The following is a 9,453-nucleotide window of genomic DNA, read 5'->3' as shown; positions in this document are numbered from 1 at the left end:
CAGCTTAGGACCCCACCAATACCTCACACTGCAGTGCCATTATGTGCCATGTACATTGTGTGATGATGATGCATAGTATGTTTGTTATGGTGGCAACAACGTGGTGTGCTGCACAGTTTAGGAAACCCCACCTCGCGCGCGTGTGTGTGTGTGTCTGCGTTTGGAAGGGGAAAGTCCAGCACTTGTGTGGTTAGGAAACACACACTTTAATGCTCCTGTAAGGTCATCGCTGATTACAACCAGGCCATGATATATCCCTAGACCCACTCTACAGGTCCTGCTTCACCTTTCAAACAATGCCTTTACAAGTACAACAATCCAATTCTGTTTTTAGACTTAATGTTCCAGCACTTAAAAAATACTTACTTTTTAATTAATATTATATATTTATCAATTATATGAGTCTAATTAAATATTGACTTCTGATTTATGGGTGTTTGGGAGTACAGCATAGAATTACTGATTCTTTCCTTATGGATTACATTTTTGCCATATTTTGACAACTGTTTTCAAATATTTTACGTCAACATTTAGCCTTCAGCTTTTTCAATATAATGCTATTTCACAAAATAAATTAATTATAATTTTAGTAAATAAAATAATTGTCTGATATAAATTGATCATTCAGAGATTGGAAGACATCCAGTTTCTAAGAGAGCAATGTATCCCCATGCCATTAGACTCCCTCCACCAAACTTAACAGTTTGGCCAAGGTTATTTTGGTATATATTATTTTGTTTTATTTTGTAAAGATAATTCAAAGCATCCATTCTTTAATTAAACAGCTTTTCCTCTGAGGTCCTGATCATATTGCATTTAAACAGTGGTTGTGAAAAATCAAGATGATGTGTCTTTATATCCTATAAGAACAAAAAAGGACCATATATCACCATCCAATATATTGTCTTGTGTAATATATAGACAATATATTAGAAATATAATATATTTTACAATATACAGATTATTGCTGCTTTCCATATATGGATTGCAATGACAAATTTTAAAATGTGGAGAAATATATTGACTGTACATTATAACAGCAGTTCTCAAACTGGGGGCAGCCAGATGGCGCCAGGGGGGCCACATAAAAATTCTAGAAAATTATTATTATTATTATTATTATTATTATATAATTTTATATTATTTTACCTGTATGTAAGTTGGGATTGTCAATCTTTGAACTATGAAGTACATAAAAATGAGAAATATTAATGAATTAAATAAATTATACACAGCACACTAGTGCTGTACACTATACTAGTGTACTCTTAGCCACACACTGATATAAATCTAAGACTATTTAATATGGATAAGCTTGTAGATAGAGGACATGGTCTCTTAGCTGAGAAAGTTAATACAGAAGAGCCTAGCATGAAAAAAAATGAAATTGTGAAAATTTGACAACTCTAGGGGTCTACAAAGGGATGCATCCTACACAAGGGGGCCTCACGCTGAAAAAGTTTGACAACCACTGCATTATAATATAGTAAGCTGCATACTGTAATGAATATGATATATAATTTATTTGTTAATCATGTAACGATTCCTATATTATATTCTTTATTCTATGTTGGATGACAATGACTAAGCAAAACAAAAAAAGGCTATACATTATACAGAATTTATTTGCAGCATTGCTCATATGAGAAATGAAATTAACAGCATAAAGTTTATTGACACAGTTGACAGTACAACTTTTACTGACACTTTAGAATAAACATTACTCATACTTTAGCTTTAACAGTTCTCAATAATTGTATATAGAAATGATATACAGTGCCCTCTACTAATATTGGCACCCTTGGTAAATATGAGCAAAGTGAAAATTTGTCTTTTGTTTAGAATTTTGATCTTTTGTTCTAAAAGGAAAAAAATACTCTGCTGGATACCAAACAATTGCAAACAAAACACAGGTTTATCAAAAAAAAATCTTTGTTAAATATAGGTGTGCAACAATTATTGGCACCGTTTTAGTCAATACTTTGTGCTACCTCCCTTTGCCAAGATAACAGCTCTGAGTCTTCTTCTATAATGCCTGATGAGGTTTGAGAATACATGGCAAGGGATCTGAGACCATTCCTCCATACAGAATCTCTCCTTCAAATTTCAAATGTTTTTTTGTTTGTTTGTTTTTTGTTTTTTTTTACACCATGCTGGTGTACTCTCTTCACTTCACCCCACAGGTTTTCTATGGGTTTCAAGTCAGGGACTGGGATGGCCGTGGCAGGACCTTGATTTTGTGGTCAGTAAACCATTTTTGTGTTGATTTTGATGTATGTTTTGGATCATTGTTCTGCTGGAAGATCCAACCACAGCCCATTTCAAGCTTTCTGTCAGAGGCAGAGGCAGAGGTTTTCATTTAATATCTGTTGATATTTGATAGAGTCTTTGATGCCATGTATCCTAACAAAATGTCCAGGTCCACTGGCAGAAAAACAGCCCCAAAACATTAGAGCCACCACCATATTTAACTGTGGACATGAAGTACTTTTCTATATACCTACCTCTCTGTGTGCACAAAAACCTCTGTGTTACCAAAAAGCTCTATTTTGGTTTCATCTGACCATAGAACCCAATCCCATTTGAAGTAGTGTCTTCACTTCAGATTGTAATTTTGGAGACTTTCTGACCCCAAGACGCAATTAACTTCTGCAATTCTCCAGCAGTGATCCTTGGAGATTTTTTTTTAATTTATAGTGTTGCCAGTAATTGTTGCACACCTATATTTAACAAAGATTTTTTTTACGTATAAACCTGTGTTTGTTTGCAATTGTTTGATATCCATGAGAGCAGAGTATTTTTGTGAATTTCTTTAAGGAAAGATCAAAAGGTTAAATAATAAAGACCATTTTCACAGCCTTCTTTGCTCATATTTACCAAGGGTGCCAATATTAGTGGAGGGCACTGTAAGTGCTCCCTCCACATACCAAGGGTTCAATATTTTCGGAGGGAAAAAAAGGATTATGTTGACCTTTGTCTGGGCTACCATTTTTGTCTCTTCAAGCTAACAGTAGCATACAGCATGAAGGCAAAGCAGCACACTGACTGAATTGAGAATAGAAGCGCTTAACCTTTTTTACAAAGCCCACATTTTTAGGAGAGACCCATTTGGAAGCAAAAAAAAGAAAACAATTACATGGTAAATTTTAAATGATATAAGTACCAGCTGTCAAATTATCATAAGGAACATGCACAATCGCTTACACTGTAGCGCTGACAGTGGACAGAGTTTTAATGCTAATTCTAACTGAATGCTAATGAAAAATAGGAAATTTCCCCAACAGAACAAAACTCACTGATTTGAGAAGTGATTATTTTAGCACTGATAAGAGCAGACAGTGATCAGTCAAATGAAGAGACGATAAGGCTCTTGTTCATGCATGACTCATATTAACTTCAACTAATAAGACTAGAGAGACTGATATGGATGATGCTGATTAAGTGATAACTCAATTTCCATTATAGATTTCAGATTATAGTTCTTTGCTAAAGTGTAACATGTTGTTTTTTCATAAATATATATTAAGTTACAAATGTAAAGGTAGGCGGGACTTTGTTTGTACTCAGTTCAATTAAATTTTATTTATATCGTTCTTTTAACAGTGGACATTGTCACAAATCAGCTTTACAGAAATTCTCTGAGAGGAAGAAACCTTAAGAGTAAACAGAATCAAAAGGGAACCCATACTATTCTGGGTGACACCAAATAGTATGATTATGAATCATTTATCTTCTATAATTGTTTATTATAGTCAAATAATTAAAATTTTGTTAACAGGAACTTGAGTTTAAGCATCATTAGAGTTTTAACATTAAGTCTTTATCATACTGAACTTATACTGATATCAACTGTTCATTGATGGAAACTGAACTGTAAACTGTTCACACTGTGTAAATTGTTAAACATCCACAGCAATCTGTGTATGTCTGTGTGGTACCATCCTCAGTAATCTAATGGTAGTCTTAGGCTATATGTGTGGAGCCATCCTCAGCAGCAGCGAGTGATTTTCAGGGGAGGGGGAGGAGAGACAGAACACTATTAACACATTATTAGGTGTGCTCTTGTCCTATTATGGTTTAATATGATGTATAATGATTAATGATTATGTGCAGAATACAAACAGGGACTCTGGCAAGACTAGCTATAACAGCAGAACTAAAAGGGAGAGCCCGAAGGTAACACAGACACTAGGAAGCCCTGGAACATACAGCGGCCAGTCACTCCACCTTCAACAAACCTGAGTGATAGCTCTTTTACCTAAGAGAAAAGTTTATTTTAAAAAAAGGCTTGACTAAACAAATATATTTTCAGCCTAGACATAAAGACTGAGACTTCCCACAAACACTAAGTGGAAGGCTGTTCCATAACTGCGCGGCTTTGTAAGAGAAAGCTGTGCCCCCTGCTGTAGCCTTCATTATTTGAGGTACCAACATAGAGCCTGCATCTTTTGATTGAAGTAGGTTTGGTGGATCATAAAAGACCAGAAGTTGGCTCAGGTACTGTTGCACGAGACCATTCAGTGCTTTATACAACAATAGTAGTATTTTATAATCAATGAGCCAATGCAGTGTGGACAAGATGGGGTGATATGATATTGGCGGCTGTGGCTCAGGTGGTAGAGCAGGTTGTCCACTAATCGTACGGTTGGCAGTTCGATTCCTGGACCACATGACTCCACATGCCGAAGTGTCCTCACTTTGCAAGAAACTGAACCCCTAGTTGCTCCCGATGGCAAGCTAGCACCTTGCATGGCAGCTCTGCTACCATTGGTGTGTGAGTGTGTGTGAGAATGGGTGAATGAGAACCACTGAGAAGCACTTTGGAACCACTAAGGTTAAAAAAGCGCTATATAAATGCAGAAAATGTATCATATCTTCTGGTTCTAGTAAGGCCTTTGCATTCTGGCTGCTGCATTCTGAACTGAGCTTGTTTATACACTTACTGGAACATACAGTCAAAAAGGCATTACAATAGTCCAACCTAGAGGTAATAAAAGCATGAAGTATTTTTTTCTATTTTTACATCATATAGTGGGATTATGTTTAGCAATATTTCTAAGATGAAAGAATTGTACAAGAGCTTCAAATGAAAGACTGGAGTCACTAATCACACCAAGGTCTTTTACTACTGCACATTATGTAATTGAAATGCCATCCAGAGTTATTAAGTAATCTGAAAGCTTGCTTCTAGCTGCATGTGATCCTAGTAGAAGTACTTCTTTTAATTAATTAGAAGGAAGTCACTCAGCATCCAGTGTCTAATGGCCTGTACACATTCCTCAACTTTATTAAGTTGGTGTCTCTCATCTGGCTTGAACCATAGTGTCATCAGCATAACAGTGGAAGCTCATACAATGTTTATGAATAATTTTACCCAAGGTAGCATATATGGCCTAAAACGTTATCTTGTGGAACACCAAACTTGACTAATTTGCATAGAAATGTCACCAATTACATCTACAAACTGATCATTATCAGTCAAATAAGATCTGAGCCATGAGAGGGGCATTCTCTTAACTCCAATTGTCAAAATATCAATTTGTCTGGCTTTAGATTGATAGTCTGAATTTTTTTTTGTTAAAAAATAAAAGTTTTTTATTAAAACAAAAAAAAATATATATATATATATATATATATATATATATATATATATATATATATATATATATATATATATATATATTTAAATTTTGTCACTGAAAAAAATAAATAAAGACATATTGATGGTCTGTTTGCTTCTGAGGTGGTCTTATTCCTAGTTAAGTTTTCCACAGTATTAAATAAAAATATAGGATTAATTTTGTTGTTTGTAGCCTGTTTTCTCTGGATAATCAAATATAATATATATATTTATAATATATATATATATATATATATATATATATATATATATATATATATATATATAATATAATATATATAATATATATATATATATATATAATATAATTCCAAAAGATAATATGAAGATAACAACAAGTAATTAAGGACTGAAAATCTAGTTTATATATAAGCAAAATACGATGAATTCTAATAATATATGAAAGTTATTTGCCTCTTTTAAAAATGATGGATGGGTCAGTCCATCTCTAGTGGTCCAAAAATTGTAAAGTTGTGCTACTGAGTATTGGTATTGGCCCACTTGAGATGGAATGACCCGGATATTATTTATAAACATAGAATGACTGCTGAACAGGCTGTCAGGCTAAAGAACATTTTTAAAAATTGGCCATAGTTATTATGTACATATTTTATTTATTAAATTTTAAATTACTTTGCGAGTAGTTACATATACTGTAGATCAGTGTGTTGGTGTCTTTCATTGGACTTGGAATCTTTAAATGCAGTTTTATTCCTTTTCATGTCCTTTCCCGATTTTAAAATGTTTTACTTGTGATAAAGATATGGGCAAATGAAACACAAATTTCAGTTCTGGAAAGTCTGGAAGTCTGAAAGATTGTACAAACCTAATTACAAAAAGGTGGGATACTGTGTAAAATGTAAATAAAAACAGAATGCACTGATTTGCAAATCTCATAAACCCATATGTAATTCACAGTAGAACTGAGTAAATGTACCATTTTAAGAAAAAAATAATGTAATTTTGAATTTGATGGCCACAACATGTCTCAAAAAAGTTGGGACAGGGCAACAATAGGCTGGAAAAGTAAGTGTTACTAAAAAGAAACAGCTGGAGGTTAATTGGCAACAGATCAGTAACATAATTGGGTATTAAAAGAGTATCTTAGAGAGGCAGAGTCTTTCAGAAGTAAAGATGGCCAGATGGTCTACAATTAGTCTACAATTTCAGAATAATGTTCCTCAACCTAAATTGCAAAGACTATGAATATCTCATCATCTACAGTACATGATATCATCAACAGATTCCGAGAATCTGGAGAAAGCTCTGTGTGTAAGGAACAAGGGTGAAAATCAATATTGCATGCCAATGATCTTCGGGCCCTCAGGTGGCACTGCATTAAAAACAGGTATGATCCTGTAATGGAAATCACTGCATGGGCTCAGAAACACCTCCAGGACTCATTGTCTGTGATCACAGTTCACCGTGCCATCCACAAATGCTGGTTAAAGCTCTATCATGCAAAGAAGAAGCTATATGTGAACATGATCCATAAATGCTGCCGTCTGCTCTGGGCCAAAGCTCAGTTAAAATGGACTGAGGCAAAGTGGAAAACTGTTCTGTGGTCAGACGAATCAAAATTTTAAATTCTTTTTGGAAACCATGAATGCCGCAACCTTTAAACTAAAGAAGACTAAAGAGGAGAAGGAACCATCCGGCTTTTTATCAGTGCTCTGTTCAAAAGCCTGCATCTCTGATGGTATGGGGGTGCATTAGTGCCTATGGAATGTGCAGCTTGCACATCTGGAAAGGCACCATCAATGCTGAAAGGTATATACAAGTTTTAGAGCAACATATGCTTCCATCCAGATTCCATCCCACCTTAATTTCTGAGAGACTCTACCTCTCTAAGATACTCTTTGTGTACCAAATCGTGTTACTGACCTGTTGCCAATTAACCTAATTAGTTGCAAAATGTTCCTCCAGCTGTTTCTTTCTAGTAACACTTACTTTTCCAGCCTTTTGTTGCCCCAGTCCCGACCTTGTTGAGGTGTTTCGGCCATGAAATTCAAAATTACCCCCTTTTTTTTTTCTTAAAATGGTACATTTACTCAGTTGACACAATTGATATGTTTTCTATGTTCTATTGTGAATAACATGGGTTTGTGAGATTTGCAAATCATTGCATTCTGTTTTTATTTACATTTATTTACATTTTACACAGTGTCCCAACTTTTTTGGAATTGGGGTTGTGTAATGGAATATGTAAAAATTTCTCCATTTTCCCAGGCTTCCACACAAATGTAAAAGTTTCTGTGCAACACAGATACCTAACAATACTTATGGGAAATTACTATAATCTCTATGTGTCATGCATAATAATCAGAAATTGATAGTTCTTTATGCATAGAGTTGGTAATGATCAGTTTTGTAAATGTTGATGTAAACCAGATCACTGTGTGCAAATCTGCAATCAGAGCCTGCTTGGTCTTTTTAAGTCTCTCATGGAGAGTGCCTGTCATTATATAAATGTTTGGGATTGGGCAAAAGCAACCACAAAAGCGTTATAGCATAGCCTCTATGTGACTCTTTCACAATGAAGGATAGGAGTTGGATGCTTGTTCTAATCTTCCCATATGTGCCGTGCAGTTACAGTAAGTGTACTGGTATGTGTTTATTATGGAGTGATGCAAACTTATCTTAAGGAACTAATTAAGGACCAATTATGTGTGTTTAGACTACCGTCTGCATGGAAAAGAGTATGTTTTCCCTTTATATTCCTCTTTTTCCAGCATAGTTCATCTAGATTGTTGTCAGTTTTGTAAAGAAATTCAATCTGGTTCTCGTGTAATATCAGAGGAACCCTGGAGGACAGTGTGCTTAGTTCATGAAAATTTTCAGCTCATGAACAGCCCCATATTCTGCTGAAAATTATAGAAGGTGTGCCTCATTAAACCAAACACTGTGCTTTATACAAAAAGCATAATCCAAGACTGAAACTGAAAATCATCCAAGATCTTATTAGAGACAAAGAGACATTATCCTCTTCATTGTCAAGGGTCCTCTCTGTCTGAGAACAGAGTGTGTGTTCTTGATTTCTAACACATGTATCAGAACACATAAAACACTGCCGGAGCCAGAAAGACAGGAACAGTCCCAGGCATCGTGTTTATGTCTTATAGGGGAAATATCTATCCCAGCAGCAATCTGTTAAGTGCACACATCACCAATGGATCAGTTGGATGTTTTGAAAATGTTAAAGCATGTCATTTTGAATTCTATATGGCCATAGAAAGTGAGGGTACATGCAAAGGCGGTAAGTTTCAGAAAACAAAGCTGCTTTTGTGGGCTGTGTTCTTTTAATTAAAATGTCTACCAGGAAACATTGATTAATAATTGATAACTACCAAGCCCTGAAAGACCACATCTTGAAAATTTGCTCTGTGTCTGACTATATCAGGAGTATAAGACACAGTTGTTTGTCTACAGTATGCACACATCATCTCATAACTGGAATTCTGTAACCCTAGCCAACCAATTTGAACTGGCAAACTACAACCAGTCTAAACAACTGCATATCACACCTCTCTTCATCATATTCCACTGGCTCTCTGTAGCTTCATTTGATGCTTACCTACAGATTAACCAACGTGCATGGAGTCACTCATCAGGGCTTACATCCCATCCTCGTCATCATGATCTAAAGTGAATTGTTCCTGCCAGTACCATGACTGAATGATCCAAAGCTAGACCCTTTTGTTTTGGGTTCAGAGATGGTGGAATGAATGGATCAGTTTTCACCATGCATATTACCTTACAACTTAAAGTGGCTAACTATTGACCCTTGTTCCTTGCTGTTACATAGATCACTC

Source organism: Ictalurus furcatus, chromosome 15, assembly GCF_023375685.1.
Source record: "Ictalurus furcatus strain D&B chromosome 15, Billie_1.0, whole genome shotgun sequence".
In the NCBI taxonomy this organism is placed as follows: domain Eukaryota; kingdom Metazoa; phylum Chordata; class Actinopteri; order Siluriformes; family Ictaluridae; genus Ictalurus; species Ictalurus furcatus.
This window is presented reverse-complemented; position numbering follows the sequence as displayed.